The 21,600-nt window shown below is 52.8% G+C and overlaps 1 protein-coding gene across 1 annotated transcript in view; it reads right to left on the reverse strand.

Moving 5' to 3' along the window:
- Igsf21 (immunoglobin superfamily member 21) overlaps positions 1-21,600 on the reverse strand; it is a 219,527-nt gene that overhangs the window by 169,829 nt on the left and 28,098 nt on the right. The gene's annotated exons all lie outside the window — the stretch shown is intronic.

Consider the following 21,600-nt stretch of genomic DNA (forward strand, 5'->3'; position numbering starts at 1 on the left):
CTCTCTGATCCACCATGCTGTGAACAGTTTCTTTCTCACCCACTTCTACCACTGTGGAGCTCAGCTTCACCAGAGACCCAGAGACATAGAACCAAGTGGCCTGGACGGAACCCCTAGAAGCCATTTGCAAATTAAATCTCGTCCTCCCCTCCCCCTCCGTCCATCCCTGTGAAGTATTCGGTCACAGGAACATATGTCTGAATGGGTCACAGGAGGAGGTCAGACATCAGGACCTTGAGTCTTGGGGATGCTGGGTGGTTTCCAGAAGCCCTGAGGACCCCTCTGCCTGCCTGTCAAAGCAGAGTGCATAAGTCATGCTTAGTATTTTGTTATTTATAGTAACTGACTATAGCTTAGTATTGATTTGTGATGTGGGAATGAAAGGTAGGACCAGCTTCCTTGTGTTCCCAGCCCTGAGGCACATGGCCTGTCCTGGCTCCTCCCAGTCCAGGACAGCCTAACTCCACTTCCCTCCATGTGGCATCAGCCGCCCAGACGAACCAGGAACATGCCTCCAGCGGCTTCCAGGAGAATGGTTTCTATTACGTTTCCCTTGGAAGGCTGGCTTAGTCCGTGTGCCTGTAGGCGGATAATTAAGTCTCTGCCTGGCTCACTTCTATCTTCACAAAGTACTCGTTGAACATACACACCAGCCCTGTTACATAGGGAAGCGCCACAGAGGCCACGGCAGGCAGCCGCTCCTCTCTGAGCTCTGGGATGGGAAACCATCCCCTGACAGGCACTGTCTCTCCTCCTCCACCCTCTGCCACAGCCTGAGGCTGAGGCTAGAGCTTAGACTAGATACCTGTTGAGCCATCACAAGACTCTCAGAAGTCACCTCTGCCACCTGCCGGCCTCCTTGACAGATGGAGTCTCTGTGCGGCTCTGACAGAACCGGGTGACCGATGAGCTGTCCTCAGACTATACGCTCAGCAGCATCTCTCCTCCGAGGCTGCCTGTTTCTTGCTGAGCCCCCCCTCCTTTCCCCTCAAATCGAGAGACGCTGTGATTTAATATTAATATTTATTCATGTACTCAATTCTTTCCCTGTTAAATAATTTCTCAGCTGTCGGAGGCTTCTGAAGGCTAATTTAAAACAGGTGTCATGGTTATCTAACTTATGCCCTCTGAGCCTCAAAGAGAAGGAGGCGGGGACAGGCATCCCCTGAGCTTAGAGCCCACTGCTCCAGCTGCGCCAGGGCCCCGATACACCTGTCACTTGGGGGGGCCAAAGCTCCAGGGTAGGGGATAAGGGAAGGTACAAGAGGTGACCCCAGAGTAGCATCAAAGGAGCTGAGATCACAGGGAGGATGGAAGAGGAAGAGCAACAGGAAGAGGCTCCTCCCTCAGCCCCCCCCCCCTTAGCTCAGACTAACCTTGAACTCTCAATCCACCTGTCTCAGATCCCAGTGCCAGCCTGCACCTGGCTGTGTTCTCTGCAACTGCCATGTGAGCCTCAGGAAGCATTCCTAATTCCCCTGAGCCCAGATGAGGGACGTTAAGGAAAGTGGTCAAGTCCTTCAGCAGGAGCCTATAAGAGTGTGGGGGGTGGGGGGCGGGCAAGGCAGGCACTCGGCTGAAATCTTGGTCCATGTCTCAGGGCTTCTATTTGCTCTGGTATAAGTGGAGAAAGTGCAGATCAGTGCCAAGAGGGTCCAGCCAGTCCTGTGCATCTCTGGGCTGACACTGGAGCTGCCTCTAGAGAGGGAGGAGCAACCTTGTGGCCTTGCACATAGTAGGTGTTCAGTGCCTGTGTGCATGAGTGTGTGCGTGCATGTGTGTGTGTGTATGTGTGTGTGTGTGTGTGTGCGCGCGTGCGCGCGCAAGTGTGCATGTGTTTCTCTCTTTCTCCCTCCTTCCTCTCTTCTCTCTCCTTCCCCACAACCTCTCACTTCAAGGTCATAGCTCACTAGCCTGATTGAAACCCAGGCCATGACAGAGCTTGATAAAGCCAAGATGCTGCCCATGGCTCTTTCTCCTCAGCAGCTGCAGTCACTGGTTGGTGGCTGTCAGTGGCTACTGGGGGGGGGGGGCGGGAACTTCTTGGCCTTTATGACCCTTGTCCCTCTAGATCCACACCCTGACTTTGGGACTCCTCAGCCCACCCCCAGCAACTTACCGACTGTCATTTTCCAAAGTGACTGTGGCTCCTGCTGGTCCACTCACCCTGGCTATCAAGGGTTCTGCCTGCCTAAGCAGAGTGGGAAGTCATCCATCATTCGTGGTGTGGCAGGAACAAATGAGGTGCAGGCCTGTCGTCACTAAGTACATTTGAAGGTGTGAGTCAAGGGACCAGGGAAGGCTGGGAAACCCCACAAGGTCATATGTCAAGGAAGCAAGTGATCTGTGTCCTGTGGACATGTGAGGACCTCTTGGCATTTATAAGCCATTTGGGGTCCCTGTGAGGACTCCTCATGGACTTCTCTGGGACTAAACCCCAAGGCCCAGCTGCCCGGTCTAGGGGTTTCTGGAAAGCGTCTCTCACTGAGTTATTTCTGATTCTGGTCCTCCAGTCCACCAGAGTCTGAGATCATTTGTTTATTGGGGATGTGGGGAGGGCTATCCCTAAAGTTCAGCCATAAGCTTCCAGGATCAAGCAACATGTGTTCCCAGAACAGCTGGGTCAGTGGACATCACTGAGACAATCACACTCACAGCACAGACTTGGCGAGTGACCACGCCACTCCACTTACACCCCTGCTAACGAGAAGAAACACCGTGGACACCCTACGTCCTTCCTGTTTCTAGGACAAAATACCTTACCAGAAAAGCAGCTTAGAGGACAGAGGGTTCATTTCTGCTCACAATTCTAGGTTGTAATTCTTCATTTTGGGGGGAGGGGGGAGTCAAGGCAAGAGTGTGAAACAGCTGGTCCCTTCCCAGCCCCAGTCAGGAGCAGGGAGAATGGAGGCTTGCGTGTTTACCTCAGCTGCCTTCCTCTACTCTTACACAGCCCAGGGCCCAACCAGGGCAAGGCACTACCTTTCTTCAGACTGGACCTTCCCACATTAGTTAAGGTACTGAAGACAGTCTCCCCAGACATGGCCATGTGACTGAGGGGATTCTCATTAGGACTGTCTTCCCAAGTGTTTGTAGGATGTGTCAAGTTGACAGTTAAAACTAACACACAACTGCCAACCTTAGGAAAGTCACGGGACAACGGAGGCCAAGGCCTACAGTGCTCTATAAACCCTGGGTGTGACCAGAGACATCGTGGCCAATGCAGATGTCCGTCTAGTGGCCCCTGGAGTCCCATTGTCCTCTGAGGTGACAGTGGAGCTCCCTTTTATGTCTATGATTGGCGGTGACTTAGGACATTCTCTCCTTGGGGACCTTGTTGGGCCTGGACCTTCTCTCGCCCTTGGAAGGAGAGACAAGATCAGAGTTCTCCACAAGGCAATATGGCTGTCCTGGGGCAGCATTGGCTGAACAGAGAGACTCTTACATGCTGTACTGGCTGGTTTTGGGTGTCAACTTGACACAAGCTGGAGTTATCACAGAGAAAGGAGCCTCCCTCAAGGAAATGCCTCCATGAGATCCAGTTGTAAGGCATTTTCTCAATTAGTGATCAAGCGGGAAGGGTCCATTGTGAGTGGTGCCATTCCTGGGCTGGTAGTCTTGGGTTCTATAAGAGAGCAAGCTGAGCAAGCCAGGGGAGGCAAGCCAGCAAGCAGCACCCCTCCATGGCCTCTGCATCAGCTCCTGCCTCCAGGTTCCTGCCCTGTGTGAGTTCCTGTCCTGACTTCCTTTGGTGATGAGCAGCAGTGTGGAAGTGTAAGCCGAGTAAACTCTCCCCTCCCCCACCCCCGCCACCAACCTGCTCCTTGCTCATTGTTTTTTTGTGCAGGAATAGAAACCTTGACTAAGATACACGCCTTTCACATGCTGTCCTCACAGCAGTAGAAGGAGCCCAGTGTACTCTGCCTGATGTAGGTCTCAGGTATCACTTTTCATACTTGCTTTGTGCTACAAAGAAATGAGCTACCCTCACCTTACCTGGCTTGAGGCTGAGCCTCACAGAACCAATACTCTATATGGGTTCCCATTGGCCAAGGTCAGGTCCTGCAGAGGCTGCTCCACCCTCAGCAAAGATTCGTGGACATCTGGCTGATGTGGGGACAAACCTAGTAACCAGCGTGAAGGTCTGGGCATTGCAGGACACAAGTGTACTGCAGACAGCTACCTCTGCAGGAATCAGAATGAAAACACAGCCCAGTGCGAGGCGGATGGGAGTCTTGCTTCCTCCCTGGGGGAGAAGGCAGCACCAAGGGTGCTGGATGGCTTTGCCAGCAAAGGATCTCCTCCAGGCAGATGCAAGAGTGGACCAGACCAGGGAGTGAACTCTGTGAAGTTAGAGGGAGGGGAGGCGACCCTTAAACAGCCTTTTACAGACAGCAAGGCAGGCGTGTGGGGAGGGATGCATGGCCAGGCATACACTTCGGTCCTGCTCTCTCAAACGCAGACATTTCCCACTTCAAAGCCCCCACATCCTCCGCAGCGGCAGGGAGGGCGGTAACGAAGCATGAAGGTTTGAGACTAGATAGGAAGAGGACTAACTGTCCATCTGTGAAGACGCTAAGCACCGGCTGCGAAGACCGAGTGGAGTCCTACAGGGCTCGAGCCTCGGACTCTCTGGTGACACTGAGGGACCGGAGCTATTTGGAGTAGGAGCCATGTGTCACCTCTGGCGAGCAGCACAGATGGTGGGTGACTCTTGCAGAGAGGAAACCGGATGCAGAGAGCAACAAACACTGGACGTCACAAAGGCAACAGGTCACGTTAGGATAAGCCTCTGACTGACCTAGCGTCACGGTAGGATGCTGCTCACCCCTAAAGGGGCTGGGGTTTACATATCTGTGTCTACACAGGGCTGAATCTGGAATGCATTAAACTAAGAGGAATAAGCTATGTCCTCCAAGACGTAGCTTGCTTGGTTCTATAGAAATTCTAGAAAAAGCTCACCTTTGACACAGAAGCGACTCATAGCCACCTGGGCCTGAAAGCACAGTCAAAGGCAAAGATTACCCCAAAGGCTGTGGAGTATACTATATTCCACATCTTTACAAATCTCTCTATGTGTATGATGCATGTGTGCATGTGTGTGAGTGCAGGTGAATGCGTCAGGGCACACACACGGAGACTGAAGGAGCACCTCACCTGTTGGTCTACCTTCCACCATGTTTGAGGCAGATTCTCTTGCTGTTATTGCTAGAATAAGGGAAAAGGATGAATGTACACACACACACACACACACACAAAACTTGTCACACACAGGGTGACTAGAATAATCAGACTGGCCCTGATATCTCAGCTCAGTCTCCCGGCAAGCTGGTCTTTGCAGAAGTCACATCCCTTCTAAGTGTGTCCCCCTAGATCCATACACTAAAGTTCCAGTCTCCCAGAGTGGCCACATCTGAAGTCAGGGCATTAAGGAGATCATGAGGGTGGGGCCCAACTTGATAGCATTGGTGCTCTTATGAGAGGAGCCACAATTCTCCCTTCCTCTCCATTTCTCTCTTCCTGCCTCTCTGTCTCTCTGTCTGTCTGCCTGCCTGTCTATTTGCCTGCCTGCCCCAACCCCTACACACATCTACACTCCACAAGGACAAAATCACAGAAACGACCCTGCCACACTCTCATCTCAGACTTCCAGACTCCCATGGCTGAGCCCCAGGCTGCAGTGCTTGGTGATGTCGTCGGCACAGACTGACTGACAGAGACAAGTCAGGTCCTCCCTGTACTGTGCTGCTGGGAGGTGAAATACATACTCTCTCCAGGACTAATCGATGCTTAATAAACTTTAATTAACGCAAGGTGTACGGTAGCTACTTCTAGTTCAGGTAACAGGAAACCCCAACAGGGGCTTGACAATGACTTAAACGATGCTGCAAATTACCTCACTTCGGCACTTTGGGAAATGCTAAGACTGATTTATTCAGTAACTCAGGCCCCCATCAAGGTCCAGGTCTTGTCTCTCATTCTTTCTTGCCTTCCTCTCTGCCTGTTCATCTCATAGCTGCAAGATAACTGCTATAGTTCCAGTCATCATTTGGATACAGCAGATAAAACCCCTTCCAAAGAGGGAGTGTTTCTGCCCCAGGTGTTGCCCTAGTGGAACTCCTGCCATTGGTTAGAGCTATGTCCCAGGCTCATGCTGCAACCAATCACTGACAAAGGAAAGGAGTCACGTGAGATGACTTAGCCTTTGACCAATCACAGTGGGGAGTGGGCGTCCTGGGGCTGGGCGTGCTCTCTGTGGAGTCTAACTCTTTCCTCATAGAAGGAAGTCCTTCCTGATGGTCCTGATCTGCTCTGACCTCCCTGTTCTCTGAACCCAAGAACACAGGCTGACCAAGGAGCTCCGAATCTGCATCTCTGAGAACCGCGGACAGAGGGAAGGTTACACTGAGTCCACCAACAAGATTGCCCCACCCTTCAGAAGGACTGGCATCGTAGGTACAGAAAGTACAGGCTCTGGAACCAGGCAGCGTGGGTTCAAACACTGCCTCTGACATTTGCCATGGGGTGGGGATGGGGGTGACGTGATAACCCTGCCCTGTGTGGGTGCTGGGAACTGAACCCGAGTCCTCTGCAAGATCTGTCCCTCAGGTCCCCATAGTAGGCATTTTGTACCGACTGAGCCTCTTTGGGGTTTGAGATCCAGGCATCCGTGTTTTTAACACCACCCCAAATGAGTCATTTGTAGCTAGTCAGCGGGAGTTCAAGCGTGCTTTGTGGGGGCCACAGATCTGCCTTGTCCCAAATGAGAGACGCTCTACCCATAACCAGGTCCCCTTTGAGATGCTATCACCTGGTCCCTCAACTGGATCAGGGCCCAGGCTCCACTGTCCCTCAGGGTCTCCTCTCTTCTTCTCCATCAGGGAATCCTGTGGCCTGAGACAGGACCCCCGGGACCGTATCTCACCCAGTCCTAGGATCCTTCATAGTTAGAGCCACTAGTGGGGCAGCTGCCTGCTGGGGCTCCTATACTACCTCTCTCCGGCACCCGCAGTCCCCACACTTGTAGGTCTGACTGTGTACCCCAAACCCTTCATTCAGTACCTGGATCACCAGCTACAAATCTCCCCTTTCTGTCTGGAACTCCGACTTGGAGAATTATTCCCACCCAACACACAGGCACACCCTACACAGACCATGACCATCGGCGCCTCTTGCATCTGTCCATTTACTTTTGAGACACGGTCTCATAGAGCTAAAGTGGCCTCCGACTCACTATGCAGCTGAGGATGGCTCTAACCTCTTGTCTCCACCTCTCCAGTGCTAGGATCACAAGTGTGCCCGCCATATTCTGTTTATGCAATGCTGGGGAATCGAACCCAGGGTCTCACAATGCTCCGTGAGCACTCCAACCAAGGAACCACAGGTGCTTTATTGTATTTTGAGACAGGGTTTCACTCCGCAGTCCATGCTGGCCTCACACTTGCAGACAACCTGCCTCAGCCTCCTTAGTGCCAGGATGGCAGGCATAGGTACTACTTCCTTTCTCTAGTTTTGTTTCTCAGCCAGCGAGAACACTGGCTATTTACTCCTTGGTACACAGGAAGCACTTGTGTCAGTGGACACTGAAGCTGGTGGTCCCTGAGCAGAGATTCTACTCTGCCTAGGGTCTGGCCAGTGACTCATGTCAGGCTAACACAGCTGCCCCACAGACAGGATGCTGAGAGCCCTACCGGAGGGGACCTCAGCCCAGAGCCTCCTCCACAGGCCACTGTGCTCCTTCACATATCCTCAGCCTTCAGGGAGGAGGGGGAGCGAATTGCTGAGCAAACACTAGTTGTCCACTGCCACCGCGGCTCATTAAATATTAACACTGCCCATTGCCAAGTGCAGCCTAGATGTGTGTGCAGCTTCTGGGTGAGCACTGTGCCCTTGACCGCAAGCCAGCGAGCCAATCAAGCGCTCAGCTCCCTTCCCGGTTCTCCTCTCCATCCTGCGCTCATAACTACCAGCACCGTCTATGCCACAGCCAGCCCAGAGCCTGGGTTTCTACAGGAAACAGCAGCATCAGGGAACACTAGCCTGTAACAAGATGGGGCCCAGAGGCCTGTCCTGGAGTCTCCCATCTGTGAATGGACAGACCTATAGCATGATATAAATCCAAGGATTCGCTGTAATGACCTGAAGAGGGTCCAGCACCTCACATGTGACCCCGGCAGGTGGTCACTCTTTCCCCAGCCCACTTTCAATCCTCATGCCTTGGGGGATGAAGGACAGGGAACAGACAGAGGACTGGAGTTCAGGCCTCTGGCTGTCCTAGAGTCATCAGATACAGTGACATCTGGGGACCCAGAGGTCCCACTCTCAGTGTCTGTTGTCCCAGAGATGGCAGTCCTGAAAGCAGACCAGGGTGGAAGCTGGACCACACTTCCATGCTGCTGTTGGTCTACTTATGCAACACTGCCCACAGGTTTCCGGCCGAGTGCGTGAGCCTCTGAGTACTGGCTTAAGAGCAGCCATCGATCACATCGAGAGCCTTCCTGGGCAGTTTGTGGGAATGAGAGGCAAGTTAATGACAATGTTTAAGGGTTATTATATGTGAGTTAACGGCCTCGTGGTCTCCTCCGGCCGTGGAGGGATATGAAGGGCGATTGTTAGCAGTGGCCGAGACCCTCCCCAGAGGTTAACCATTTGCTTTGTTTTTACAGTTCTGGATACCCACATGCATGCCAAGGCGACAGGAGGAACCCGTCTCAGTCTGGAAGCATTCGGACCGTGATACTAAGCCAGCCGTCTCCTCCCACCAACCCACAAAGACCCATAAAGGCCAATACTAAAAATAGCCCTCCAGGAGGAGGCTGGGGAGCTGGCTTCGTCAGTGGCAGGCTTGCTAAGCAAGCATGAGGATCCTGAGGTGGGGTGGGGAGGGAAGTGGGTGTGGTTGCAAAGCCCATGACCATAGCTCTAGGGAGACAGGTGGGTCTCTGGACCTCATTGGCTGCTGAGTCGAGTGTAACCAAATCAGTGAGTTCTAGGTTCAATGTCAGACCCGGTCTCAAAACGTAAGTTGGAAAGTGATAGAGGAAGACTTCCAGCATCAAGCTCACTAGCACACGTGCACACTTGCACACATGCACAATCGTTTTACGCACGTTGACACACATCTTCTTGGGTGAGGGATTTGTGTCCTAGTGGAGACAGGGAGAAATCCAAGGGTCCCATAGAAGAACTGGCCTGGGGGTCCATGGAAATCAGCTGTACATTTTGCGGTTTCCCCTTGGAGTATGTGAACCCCCATCATGCATTTTTTCTCTTGCTATGGTGGACAGTGTAAGCTTTGCTGGGTCAGCAGGGAAGGCAGAAACCTGTGCCCTGCAGACCATGAGGCTGGGCCTTTCCCTGAGGGACCCAGCAGGTGAGCCATGAGGTCGGGGTTTGCTTTAGGGAACACTGTGCCTGACAGGCCAGTGGGCAGACAGGAACCACATTCCTGCCACAGATCCCAAGACAGTTCTAGCAGGCTCTCCTCTTGTTTCTTGCCTGAACTCTTTCCAGCCTCCTGTCTGTCCCTGACTCTGTACAGCCAGGCCAGTGATGTGGGTGTCACCCAGTATGTGGGTGTCAGCAAGACTCAGAGGATACCAGGCAAAGCCACCAAGCTCCTTTCTCTCCTGTCATCTCCTAGAGCTATCCTGGATCTGTCCCTACCACATGACAGCGACTCTGGGCTTCCTCCACTCCGTCTTGGCTCGATGCCACCTGTGCCAAATTGCACTGTCTCCCTGCCAGCGTGGTGTCCTCCAGGGAGCCCTTGATTGGCCATTAGTCCCCAGTGAGTACACACGAGGACTTCAGGCTACATTTGCTTATTCATTCTTTCTACAGACAACTAGGGTATCATGGCCCAACTCCCTCCGTACGACGGGTGCTTGATAAACGCCAGCTTCTATTCATCAGGACTCCAGTAGCCACCGACCGAGAGCCCCGCCCATGCAGCAGGCTGGGAGCCACACACTGGGCAGACATCACCTCACCGTGTCCTCCAGCCCCGCCGCTGGCTATCTTTAGCTCATTTAGAGAGACTCTGAGACGCTGATGGGGCAGAGTGATGCCCAAGGTCGCTGGTCTGCCTGTCGCTGGCGCCTTCAGGTCAAAGGCGCTTCAGAGCCCCCTGCTGCATCCTTTCCCCAGGGCTCCATGGTTTTAGAAGACAGACTGGGGGGTTTGCGGGGTGGGAGGAGCAATGCAACCCAGGCATTCCAGTTCAGGGATCTAAGAAAGCTGTTCTGTGCAATGAATACGAGAAATACAGACACAAAAGAGAAAATAGAAACATTCGGGGCTCTGGCATGGGCTGAACTTGGTGATCCTGGACCTGCATATTGAAGCCCTGATATCCTCCAGGACCCCAGAAGGTGACTGCACTGGGAGACAAACACTTAACAAGGAAGTAAGGGAAATGAAGCCAGTAACATTGGCTCAAACCCGATGGATGGTTGCTACTACCGTGTGGAGAAAATGTGAACACACATAACAGAAAACACTAGCAAATGTAGTACAAAAGTGGCCCACAAAACTGACCACCTACCACCAAAGTGGCTATCTACCAGCAACTGAGGGGGAAAAAAAATGTCATGCCCCACACCTTTTTCCTAGACTTCCAACCTCCAGATCTGGGAAAGAAATTCATTTCTGGCTTTTATTTTCCTTTTCTTTTCAAACTGCCTGGCTTGTGGTGTTTTGTTCTGGCATTCCTGGAAACTGATACAGATCCCTATTACCATAAATATCCTGACTATATAAAGAGTTCCTGGAAACAAATAAGAAAAAGGTGCTAACCATGAAACACAGTCAAAGCCTAGGAAATCAATTCCCCCACGGAGAAACTCAAATGTCGCATTTGCATCGGAAAAGCTGCTCATTCTCACACAGGATAAATATCAACCCACAGGGTGACATAGTGGGGAAAACAGGAGCAAGAGGAAGAAATTGGGGTTCTAAAGTTTCCCTCCATTTTTTTCACAAAACCTTTAAAGGCTGCTCTAACTCCCCACAGAGCCCTATCCAGAGACCAAGCCTTGGAGGTTTCGGGGGCCACTCATCCAGACCGGAGCAGTTTCTTCCAGGCCTGGGTTCAAGCCTGAGACTTACTAGTAAAATTTTAGGCAGGTTCCTAACTTCATCTGTGCCTCAGTTTCCACACCTGTAGACGGCACAGTAACTGTTTGTGAGCCACAGTGTGCCAAACGCTACCACTCTTTGACCATAGGCAGCCTTGTATTGGCACTGTTCTGGTTTCCTTCTATGGCTGTGATACAACACTCTGACCCAAGGCAACTTGGGGAGGATAAGGTTTATCTGGTTTTCCCTTCCAGGTCACAGCCCATCACTGAGGGAAGTTAGGCCAGGAAGCTGAAGATAAGGCCTGTTTGCTCTGCCAGAACGCTTTAAATCACTCACAGCCTAGGAAGTACAGCAGGGACCCTGGAGAAGTCTCCTGGCTGGTTCCATCAGGCTTATGCATGGCTAGTTTTCTTAAAGAGCCCAGACCGCCTGCCTAGGGAATGGTGCTGCCCATGGTGGGCTGGGCCCTCTTGAATCAATTAACAGTCTAGACACTGCCTGCCTGCCCTCCAGGCATGTCCATAGGTCAACCTGGTCTGGGTGATTTTCTCACCTGAGACTCTCCTCTCAGATGACTCTAGGCTGTGCCAAGTTGACCGACAGAAGGAAGCTGGCCGACTTTCCTTTCCTAGGTCTCTGCTTGTTTTGAGTCTGCACCTCAGCAGAGTTTGGACCTGATATGAGTGACAGCTGGCTTGGTCTCCAGATCCTGAGAGAGCAGTACTCAGACTCAGATCCTTTCCATCCACTATTGTGGAACCAGGGCAGCTGCCTGAAACACACCTACACGGTGGTCCTGCGTCTGGAAGATCTACCCCAAACTGGCCTGATGCCACCCGGAAGACTCCACCCACCCAGAGCCGTGAAGGAAAGGTTTATGGGCAGGTTCACGTGCCCTCCCAAAGCACACCCCACTCCTCACTGGCCTTCCAACCCCATTTACCCCTCCTGGGTCACTGCCCGCTGCCCTAGCTGAGGCCCCAACAATTGCACCAAAATCAACACTACTTCCTGAGCTCCTACTGTGCGCATTGGTACTTTGCTGGGCTCTGTTTTTGCAGTGACCTTGCCAGGTGGGTACAGTGGTCGCCCTTGTGCAGCAAAGGAAGCGGCTCAGACAAGCATGGACGACTTGTACAGAGCCAGCAGTTAGGAACTAGCAGAGCGGAACACACACACACACTATCTGACCCCACATTACAACCTTGGCTCCAGCCCACTGGGAACCACAACAGACTAATGGGACCTACTTAGCCTCACCACTCAAGAATCCTGCACGGGCATTTTTGACTTACTCTGCATTTGGCCCCAAGCCTCCCCCTAGTGACACACCACAGACCACCACCAAACTCAGACTTTCTAGAACACAGCCGGTACTCCCCGGAGCCAAAGACTCCACTGGAGCTCATTCTTGTCTTCAAAATCTTCCATATATCCACTTCTCTCCCATCGTTCTAGCCTGGGAATTGAGTATTCTTTCATAGCCTCGGCTAGCTATTGCATCCAGGAACAGGAACAGAATGGATGCTGACTGCATCTACCCCAGGCCTCGGGCTGTCCCTGCCACACAAAAGTAAGCCCTCTAAGCAGCCTTCTTTGGCAGGTGAGCAATCTGTCAAAGGAGGCTCAGAGAGGTTAAGTGACAGGCCCAGGGTCACACAGCTCCAGAGGGGAAGCTGGGACTCATGCCCGGGTTTGTTTCATCGGCTCCATCCAAATTAATGTTTGATTGGTGCTGGCCTCTTCTACAGCGCTGTCCCACGGGCTCCGTGAGTGCAGACTGATGAGCGGATGGCTGACATCTTTCCGTTTGACTTTTCCTTGCTGTTTCAAAGCGCTCCTATCTTTTAAGGCTCTGGTACTAACAACCCCCCTCTGCCCTTGGTTCTGAGACTGGGCACATGGCTTTTCTAGTCCCCTTGTTGTGCCCTTGGGACAGGGTGAGCCAGTGTACTTGATATAGGCAGGAAGTGTCTCATAGGAAGGTAAACTGGCCTTTTGGCCTCAGGACACTTTGGGGAGTGGAGCGGATGTCACAGACCCAGAGGAGGGCAAAGGTGGAGGGAGGGTCCTACAGAGGCATCCTCTATAGTCCGTCCCTCCACTGTTCCCATGGTGCCACACGTTTCCTCTTCTGGAGATGATATGCATCAAGTAGCATATGCTGTATACAGTGGCTACACTATAGCACTTGCTGCATACAGTCGTCTCTCTGTAGCACTTACTGTATACAGTGCTCACTCTATAGCACTTGTTGCATAGCGTGGTCACTCTGTAGCACCTGCTGTAGTCAGTGGCCACTCTGTAGCACCTGCTGCATACAGTGGTCACTCTGTATCACTTGCTGTATACAGCACTCACTCTATAGCACTTGCTGCATAGCGTGGTCACTCTGTAGCACCTGCTGCATACAGTGGCCACTCTGTAGCACCTGCTGCATACAGTGGCCACACTATAGCACTTGCTGCATACAGTGGTCACTCTGTAGCACTTACTGTATACAGTGCTCACTCTATAGCACTTGCTGCATACAGTTGTCACTCTGTAGCACTTGCTGTATACAGTAGTTCTTCTGTGGCTGCTGCCTTTTCCTCCTAAGGCCAGCAGGCACTGTGAGTCCTTGGAGATTCTTGGTGGAGAATGGAAGCCACAAAGAATGGAAGGCGAAGAATGGAAGTTGAAGGTGGTAGGGGATAGGGTGGGTAGCATTTCTCCCTTCCCTGGCTTCCTAAAGTGGAGCTATCCATATATCTCCAGTTCAGGCCCAGAAAACCAAACCCCTGTAGGATCAGAGGCCCTAGGGTGGTTCCCAGCAATCCACAATCCTTTCCTGGTGGCCACAGTGTGGGAAACACCAGCCACAGGCATTGTCTACCCTGCCCAGGGAACCAGTCCCCTCCAGAAAGCCAGTCTGCCCTTGAGTCTCACAGCAATATCCTCTCGTAAGCACTGAACTGTGCCCCCTCCTCTGTGCTGAGTGCGGGCCTGGGTTTGTGGCTCAGATCTTCAAAGTCCTCCCCAAGGCTCCAGTTCTGAGCACTTGGTCCCTAGGCGGTGGGACTATTGGGGAGGCTGCGAAACATTTAAGAGGGCCTGTGCTGGAGGAAGTGGGCATGGGGGCCTTTTAAAGTGATACCGGGCCCTGGAGTCTCCTCCGTTCTTTGCTTTCTGGCTGTCCAAGATGGGAACAGCCTCCACCAGATGGTGCCTCTGACATAGCCCCAGCTGCCTTGTCAGACTTTCTACGCCACGATGGACAAGCCAAGCAGGGACAGAAGGGTTGGGCAGGGCTTCTTTCGCATTCTGTGTTATACAGAGACTCCTGCCCTCCCTCCATATTGCAGAATGGGATCCCTGCACCTGTGTTATCATAACTTAGCATGTACACACACACTGTTGAGGTGTGCTCATTGTAGGTTAACCTCTCCCAGCCCAGACACCACCAGAAGAGACAAGGCTGGTACTGGCAGAAACTGTCTGATGAGCCTCAGTAAATGCCTGAACCTAGCTGAGTGTGGGGAAGACAAGGAGAGGCCCAGACACGTGGCCTCAGCAAAGCTGCAGAACACCCGAGCAGGGAAGGGGTGAGCCTAAGTGAAGAGTGATTGACAGCCTTTGTCCCCACCTCCTTTCTTCCTACGCCTCTGGCAGCTGAGATGAGATGGGATGGAGATTTTTATGATGCTAATCCCCTGTCTTCTCAGATCCCTGTCTTCTCTGAATAAAGCGTGGCTTAAAGAGTCGACTCTGTCTCAGCTCATTGGACTGTGACAGATGTCATGGGCCAAATTCTGGTTTCAAAGCCAGAAACCTAAACAGACTGAACCCCCTTTATGTAGTTCCCTTCAGATCTCATCCCATGATGACGGGACAGGTCCAATATCACCTGGACCCTTTGTCACTGACTCTCCAAGAAGCTCTCTGAGGGAAGCTTCTGCCCATTTTACAGATATACCCATTGAGGCTAAGAAGGCCACAGCACTGGGAAAGGCTCTATTCTAGGGGCTACTGAGGACTTTTGACCCTTATTACACTCTGTAAGAGAATCCTGGATACTCCTGGTACAAAGTGACTCTTTCCTCTTCTCCTGGGTCCCCCTTCCCAGAAGACACATAAATTATTCCTGAGTGTCCCCCAGAGAGACCTGGACCTGGTCCAGGTTTGGATGTTTAGGGCTAGGGAGATGGCTCAGTGGGTAAGAATATTTGTTGCAGCCAGGCGTAGTGGTGCATACCTTTAATCCCAGCACACGGGAGGCAGAGGCAGGCGGATTTCTGAGTTCGAGGCCAACCTGGTCTACAAAGTGAGTTCCAGGACAGCCAGGGCTATACAGAGAAACCCTGTCTCGGGAAAAAAAAAAAAAAGAACATTTGTTGCACAAACTTGTGTTCAAATCCCCACACCCATGTAAAGAGAGAGTGGCCACACAAGTCTGTAACCTCAGGGCTGTAGAGAAGAGGCTAGTGGATCCTGGGAGCTCACCAGCCAGCTGCCTACCTGCCTAGCCAATGCTTCTGTTTAAGAGAGAGCCTCTGTCTCTGGGGAACACAGCAGAGACAGAGGAAGAATATCCAACATCTTTACAGATGGGGGAAGCAGACAGACAGACAGACAGGCAGAGGGACACAGAGAGAAGCAGACAGACAGACAGAGACAAACAGACAGAGACAGAAAGGCAGAGATAGAAAGAGACAGAGAGATACAGGAAGAGAGACACACACATGCACAAAGAGAAACAGACCGACAGAGGTTCTACATGTCCAAAGGGAAGAAGAGCTCTTACACCAGTCCGTCAACCCTCTGCGTAGAGTCCTTTTGCCTACCTGCTCAGGAACGCAGACCACACCCTGGCTGAGAGCATGCTCAGTAAGGAGATCCAGCTGGAACCAGGCCTATCCACTTTCCTTGGAAATTTACCCTTGGCTAAGTGGGCAAAGTGAATACAAGGTTTCTAGAGCTGCCCAGTGCCCAGGACACAGGGCAGCAAAACAGAACAGCCCCTGAGGACCTCTGAATCAAATGGTCTTGGTGACAGACAAGGGCAGTAGGGGCTGGACAGAGGCCATTCAACCCAGGACAATGCCCCTGACTAGGAGTTTGGGGATCAGGGGTTGCTTGGGGGGGTATGTCACCAAGCTGAGCCCAGAAGGGTGGATCCCCCAGAAGGGGACCAGCTGTGTCCCCTTCTCTTCTCCAGGCTGCCCCACCTCCTGCATGTATACTCCAACTTCAGGACCCACTTCTCTATCAAACCTCCATTGACACACAGCCCTTTTTAGTTCCCATTGAAGAACAGGAGGCTCAGAGAGGGACAGAGCTTAAGCAAGGTCACGCAGAGTCCTAATGTCAGGGCAGAGGGCTACTGGCATAACCCCTCAACAAGGACAGGCTGGGCAGGTGTTTAAGATAGCAGTATCCATAGCCAGACAGGACAGCGGAGCCTAGACAGGTGGGCAGCAGTGGCTTAGACATGCTGTCAAGAGGATATTAACAGGCCATCCATCCAATTAGAAGCCAGTAATTAGAATTCCTCTTTCCTCCTAGCACACAGTATTAAACCAAACACTTCATTATCCGCCTCTTACCTTTCTGATTAGCATAAATGGGGGAAAACTCGAGAGCAGGCAACACTAATTAACACCTGGGGGTGCTTGGGGCTTGTGGTCTGTTGGTAATTTCTGCCCTGGCCCAGGGCTGGTGCTGTCCAGGGCACAGCTAGGTAGGGGCCATAGCAAGAGGTCCTGAGGTTGGGTGTACAGTGTGCATATGTAAGGCAGTCATATTCCAGCGACTTGTGGTCTGATGGAGGAGGCATGGAGCCTGCACTGAGTGAGGGAGCCCGTTCTGATGGTGGGAAATGATCCTGTGGATAACTCCCTAGTCTGATGGGGGAGGCCCCGGTCCTTCTTCTGCAGGCTCCCAGGCTAGTGGGAACTGCATAGCTTCTGTCCCTACACAGTCTGTAGTGTCTGATGGAGTTGATACTAAGATGATCCTGCGTCCAGTGGGAAAGCATGCTTGCCTGTGAGGACCTGTCTGTCAGAGGCAATTTGATGAAGCAGGAAAACCATGAATCTGGAGCCGAAGGATCCAAATCTGTGACCCCAGGAAAGTTACTTAGCCTTTCTTAATTGCTGATTCCTCATCTGCAAAATAGCCACTTAGTGCCCATTAGCCCTGCAGCCAATAGGAGGGGTCAAACTTGCCTAATTCCCAACTGTTGACCTGACCCCACGGCAGCAGAAGCAGGAGCAGACTCAGCTGCTGCAGGAGGATGACCTGGGCTCACAGAGAACCCAAGCCCCTGCCTAGGAAGACTGCAGATGAGGTTTGCTGCAGAGACCCACAGAGCCACAGCATGTGGACCAGGTGACCACAGGGTGAGGTCCCCCACTGTAAGAACATGGAGCAGGCGAACCACTGGAACCTCGGTTCCTGGGCCAAGGGACAGAACAGGCAGTGTTAGCCCTACCCCCTTAGTCCCCAAGATCCAGGAGAACCAGGGCTGGGGGAAGGCACCAGAGTGTCTGGCAAGGTGGGGGGAGGCACAGTGGCAAACTGAGCCTAAGGTCCCATTTCCTTCAGCACCAAGGATAAAGAAAGCTGTAGGGAGAGGTTCTCACTAGAGCCTAGCTGCTGAATAGAAACCAGGCCTCAGTTTACCCTGTCCCACCACGAAGCTGCTCTCTGGCTACGCAGACTTGTAGGGCAATGGAGGTTGAATGCCTGGAAGTCAGTGGAACCTGGGGCCTCTTGGGGCTGCTGCTGGCCAGGATGCTACAGCCTCCTTCTGTACCCTCAGCATGGGGTTCTGCAGAGGGGCTCACAGGGGAGGCCTCCGCTGGGGTTCAGGCCTGGGAACAGAGGCCTCAGGCTCACTTTTCTGAAGCCAGAGCTCAGGGAGAGGGAGCTAAGCTGGCTCAGCCAGGCATCTCAGCTCTGCCAACCACTTGCTGTGCATCCCTGATCCGATTGCTTAACCTCTCTGAACTTGTCTCCTGGCCTGCGAAGAGGACAGGGAGAGGTGACATGTGCAAGAAGATGGATGTGTGCACTCTCCCGAGGTTTTGTTTCCTTTCACAACCAGGACATTCTTCATCGAGGTTACACCTTACACAATGGCAGAACCAGCCACAGTCCTGGGCGTGAGCATACCCAGTCAGACTGGTGCCCTCGTGGTGAAAAGAGCCAAGCGGGGTTTGCCTCTGCTCTGGGGTCTTGGAGGGGCCTGGAGCAGCAAGGCTGCTTTACTAGATCAATTCCCGCTGGGTAACTATTTACCCAGACTGCCATTGGCGGACATGAAATTATGTGTGTGAGCACTGATATCTCACCTTTCACCAGCCCCGTGTCTCTCATCAAAACACAGCCTGCTATTAATCAATTAGCCTTCCGGCCTTACACCCACGCCCCGTTAACTTCCTCCTCCCTCGGCCAGCGAGCGAGGCACACCAAGGTCACATCTCGACTCAAGCATCCAGCAAACTCAACCGGCTCTGCTTCCAGGCCTGCCAGAGAGCTTCCCCTGCGTCCACGGCCACAGCGCAGTCTACCCTCAGCCCCCAACCCCCAGCTCAGGCTGGTCATCCTTGAGTCCACAAAACCGCCCTGTCCCTGTAGCCTGTTGGGTGAAGGCTCTTCTGTGGAAACTTGGTTTTCTGAAGACCCAGAGCCCTTCCCATTCTGGGGCTCAGCAGCAGCACCCCTGGAAAAATGGGAAGCTAGTGGTAGCCACTCTCTGTGATATAGCTGGTGTTGGGTGGGTTCCTAAGAAATGCCCAACAGGGTGTGCACTGAGACTGGAGGTTCACTCCCATGACGCCATGCTAGCCAGCTATTATCATCTCCTTTGTGCATGTGGCGGAAGGGGCAGAAGCTCAGAGAGGGTGATGGGTATGCAAGGCCACACAGCACAAAGAGGCTAGAGCTGGGACCTAGAGCCATTGCTTCTTGGCAGCTCCCACAGAGTGAGGGTCTGAAGCCCATCCTGAGCTGGGTGTAACTGGGGGTGGGGCACAGTTGTGGAGGAGGGGTCCCCTCAAGCAGGAGACACTGGACCTTCGTATGTGCTCATAAACAGCTTAGCGACTTACAGACATAAGTCTATCCCCTCCCCTCCCTCCTCCCTCCTTTCTGCTAAGGGGCAGCCATGGGGGGCCCTGGTCCAGGCAAACACCAGTCCAGATCTGTGTTGGAGACCAGGCTGTACTGGAGAATACACACCCCATCTGAAATCAGACGTAAAGACAGCAGGCTGCGGTGGTCACAGGATCATGAAGTCTCTCCAGCATGCCTGTGGGTGACAGTTCCTGAGGACAAGGGCTCAGAACCGAGGCCTGAGGGAAAGTGGAGCCTTGGGTTTGTTGCCCCTTCAACCAGAGTCACTTGGGCCCAGCCCTGCTTTGAGTCTCAATGTAAGGTCAACTCAGCTGGGGAACAAGGTAGAGAGCCAGGAGATCTGAGGTGATGGATTCATGCACTCGGGATGGGGGAGGGGGTGGTGGGAAAGAGAGTTGTGTGAATGCAGGCTGGCTGCACTTGCGTCAAACATACTGCAAGGCTGGTTGGTTGACTGACTGGATGAGCGCTTCAGCAACTCTGGAGAGTTGGAATGCTGCAAATCCTAAGCAAGGTACCCTGGGCTATCTATATCCAGGTCCTCTGTATAGCCTTCAGGTGCCCACCCGTTTTTTAGCCCGACAAGCTGTTGGTTCTAAAGCAGAATCCTTTTGGAATGTACAAACTGGCCCCCGAAGCTAAGAACGTCTTCAGATACCATCTGAGGCCAATGGCAAGGGTTTCCCAGCTGTAACCTCTCTATCCAGTGTTTGTAACAATGTATCTGAGCTTTTTGTTGCAGCTGCCGTTCTCTTAACTACAAAATCTCCGTTGAACACTGTATTGGGGGTGACCTTGATCTGCGCTCCCCAGCCACGATTGCTCATACTTGGCTGCAGAGTAAATCATCTCTCCTCCCCTTTGAGGTGACAGCAGGGTAAATGAAAACAGGTCTGGATCTCTGACCAACTAGAACCCGAGTCTTTGTCCTTCCTTTTCAGGTGTCCCTCTGTCCCTCACCCCTCACCCCCTACCACCACACCCCATTACAGCTACCATCCCAAGATGTCCACTTATACAGGTCTCATGGCCTCCCTGACCCAGCCAGTGGGTGGGAGGAGAAGAGGAGCGACCGGGCCCACCGGGCTCAGGGTGAGAATCCAGCCACTGCTGTTTAATTGGCAGCCGCTGTGCTAGCTGCAGCTCCCTGGGGGAAACCAGGTGCCAGGGTGCAGCTGAGCGCAGAGGACAGGCCTGGGCACAGCACCCAGTTGAGGCTGGGTGCGGGCTGGGCATGGGCCAGATGCACTGCTGGATGGGGACTGAGCAGGCCTTCTGTGCCCAGTGAGGACAGGGATGTCGGTGCTGGCCTCTGAAGCTGATAGGAAGGGACAGCTCCAGGAAGAAAAAGGTAACATACTCTCCTTTCTAGTACCCTCCTCACCTGCTCCAAGCTGGCATGATCTTGGGACTCAGCCCCCTTTGGTGCCCAGTGGTATTGCTGCTGGCAGCTAGTGCAGGGCCCACATGCCCCCAGAGGTGTCACCATGGCTGCAGCGCACCAAGATGGAACTCACTATGTCATTGCTGTAGGCGGGCTCTATACTAGTATTCTCTCTGCTGGTCCTTACCTTTTCCCCAAATACAGTTTTTGATAGTCTTCCTGTGGGGAAACTGAGGCTTGGATGGACTAAACTGCCTCCAGTTCCCTTAGCTCCTAAGAGGCCGAGTGGGGACACAGTGGGTCCCCAGATCAGATAACAGTGCCTGATTCTTACTCTGTCGCAGGAGTAGCCTCATAGTTCAGGTGAAGACACTGAGGCTCTGAGAAGCCCGGGGTGCTGAGCGAGCACTGCTGGCCAGAGGATTTCCCCAACACTTGTCCAAAAGGCCCAGGTCACAACCCCTCCGACTGAACAGTTACCTGTGTGTCCATGATTCAGGGGCCTGAGAAGGGCTCGTTTCTTACCGCTGTGTCAGGAATCCTGACACGAGGAGTAAGGGTTTATGGGATTCACATCCACAGTGGGCTAGGCAGGACAGCAGGAGCGTGAGGTCTTATAGTCCAGACAGGAAGCAGAGAGAGATGGATGCTGGTCCTCACCTCACTTTCTCCATTTTCTTCAGCCCTGGACCCCAACCTAGGGGATGGTGCCGCCCACATCCAGGGTGAGTCTCCCCTCCTCAGCTAACTCAATCTAGAAACTTCCTCACAGACATGGTCAGAGGCTTGTCTCCTGGGTGATGCTAGTAGACTCTGTCCAGATGACAACTAGGATTAGTTATCATCTAAACACCAAATTCATGTTGGCTTCACATGTCACACAGACACAGTGTTATGGTAACTTCATACCATCCTGTGAATGGATGGAGGGTGGGTGGATGGTTGGTTGGATGGATGGATAGATGGATGGATGGGTGAGTGGATGGATGGATGGATGGGTGGATGGATGGATGGAT

This window comes from Mus caroli, chromosome 4 (assembly GCF_900094665.2).
Source record: "Mus caroli chromosome 4, CAROLI_EIJ_v1.1, whole genome shotgun sequence".
Classification (NCBI taxonomy): Eukaryota; Metazoa; Chordata; class Mammalia; order Rodentia; family Muridae; genus Mus; species Mus caroli.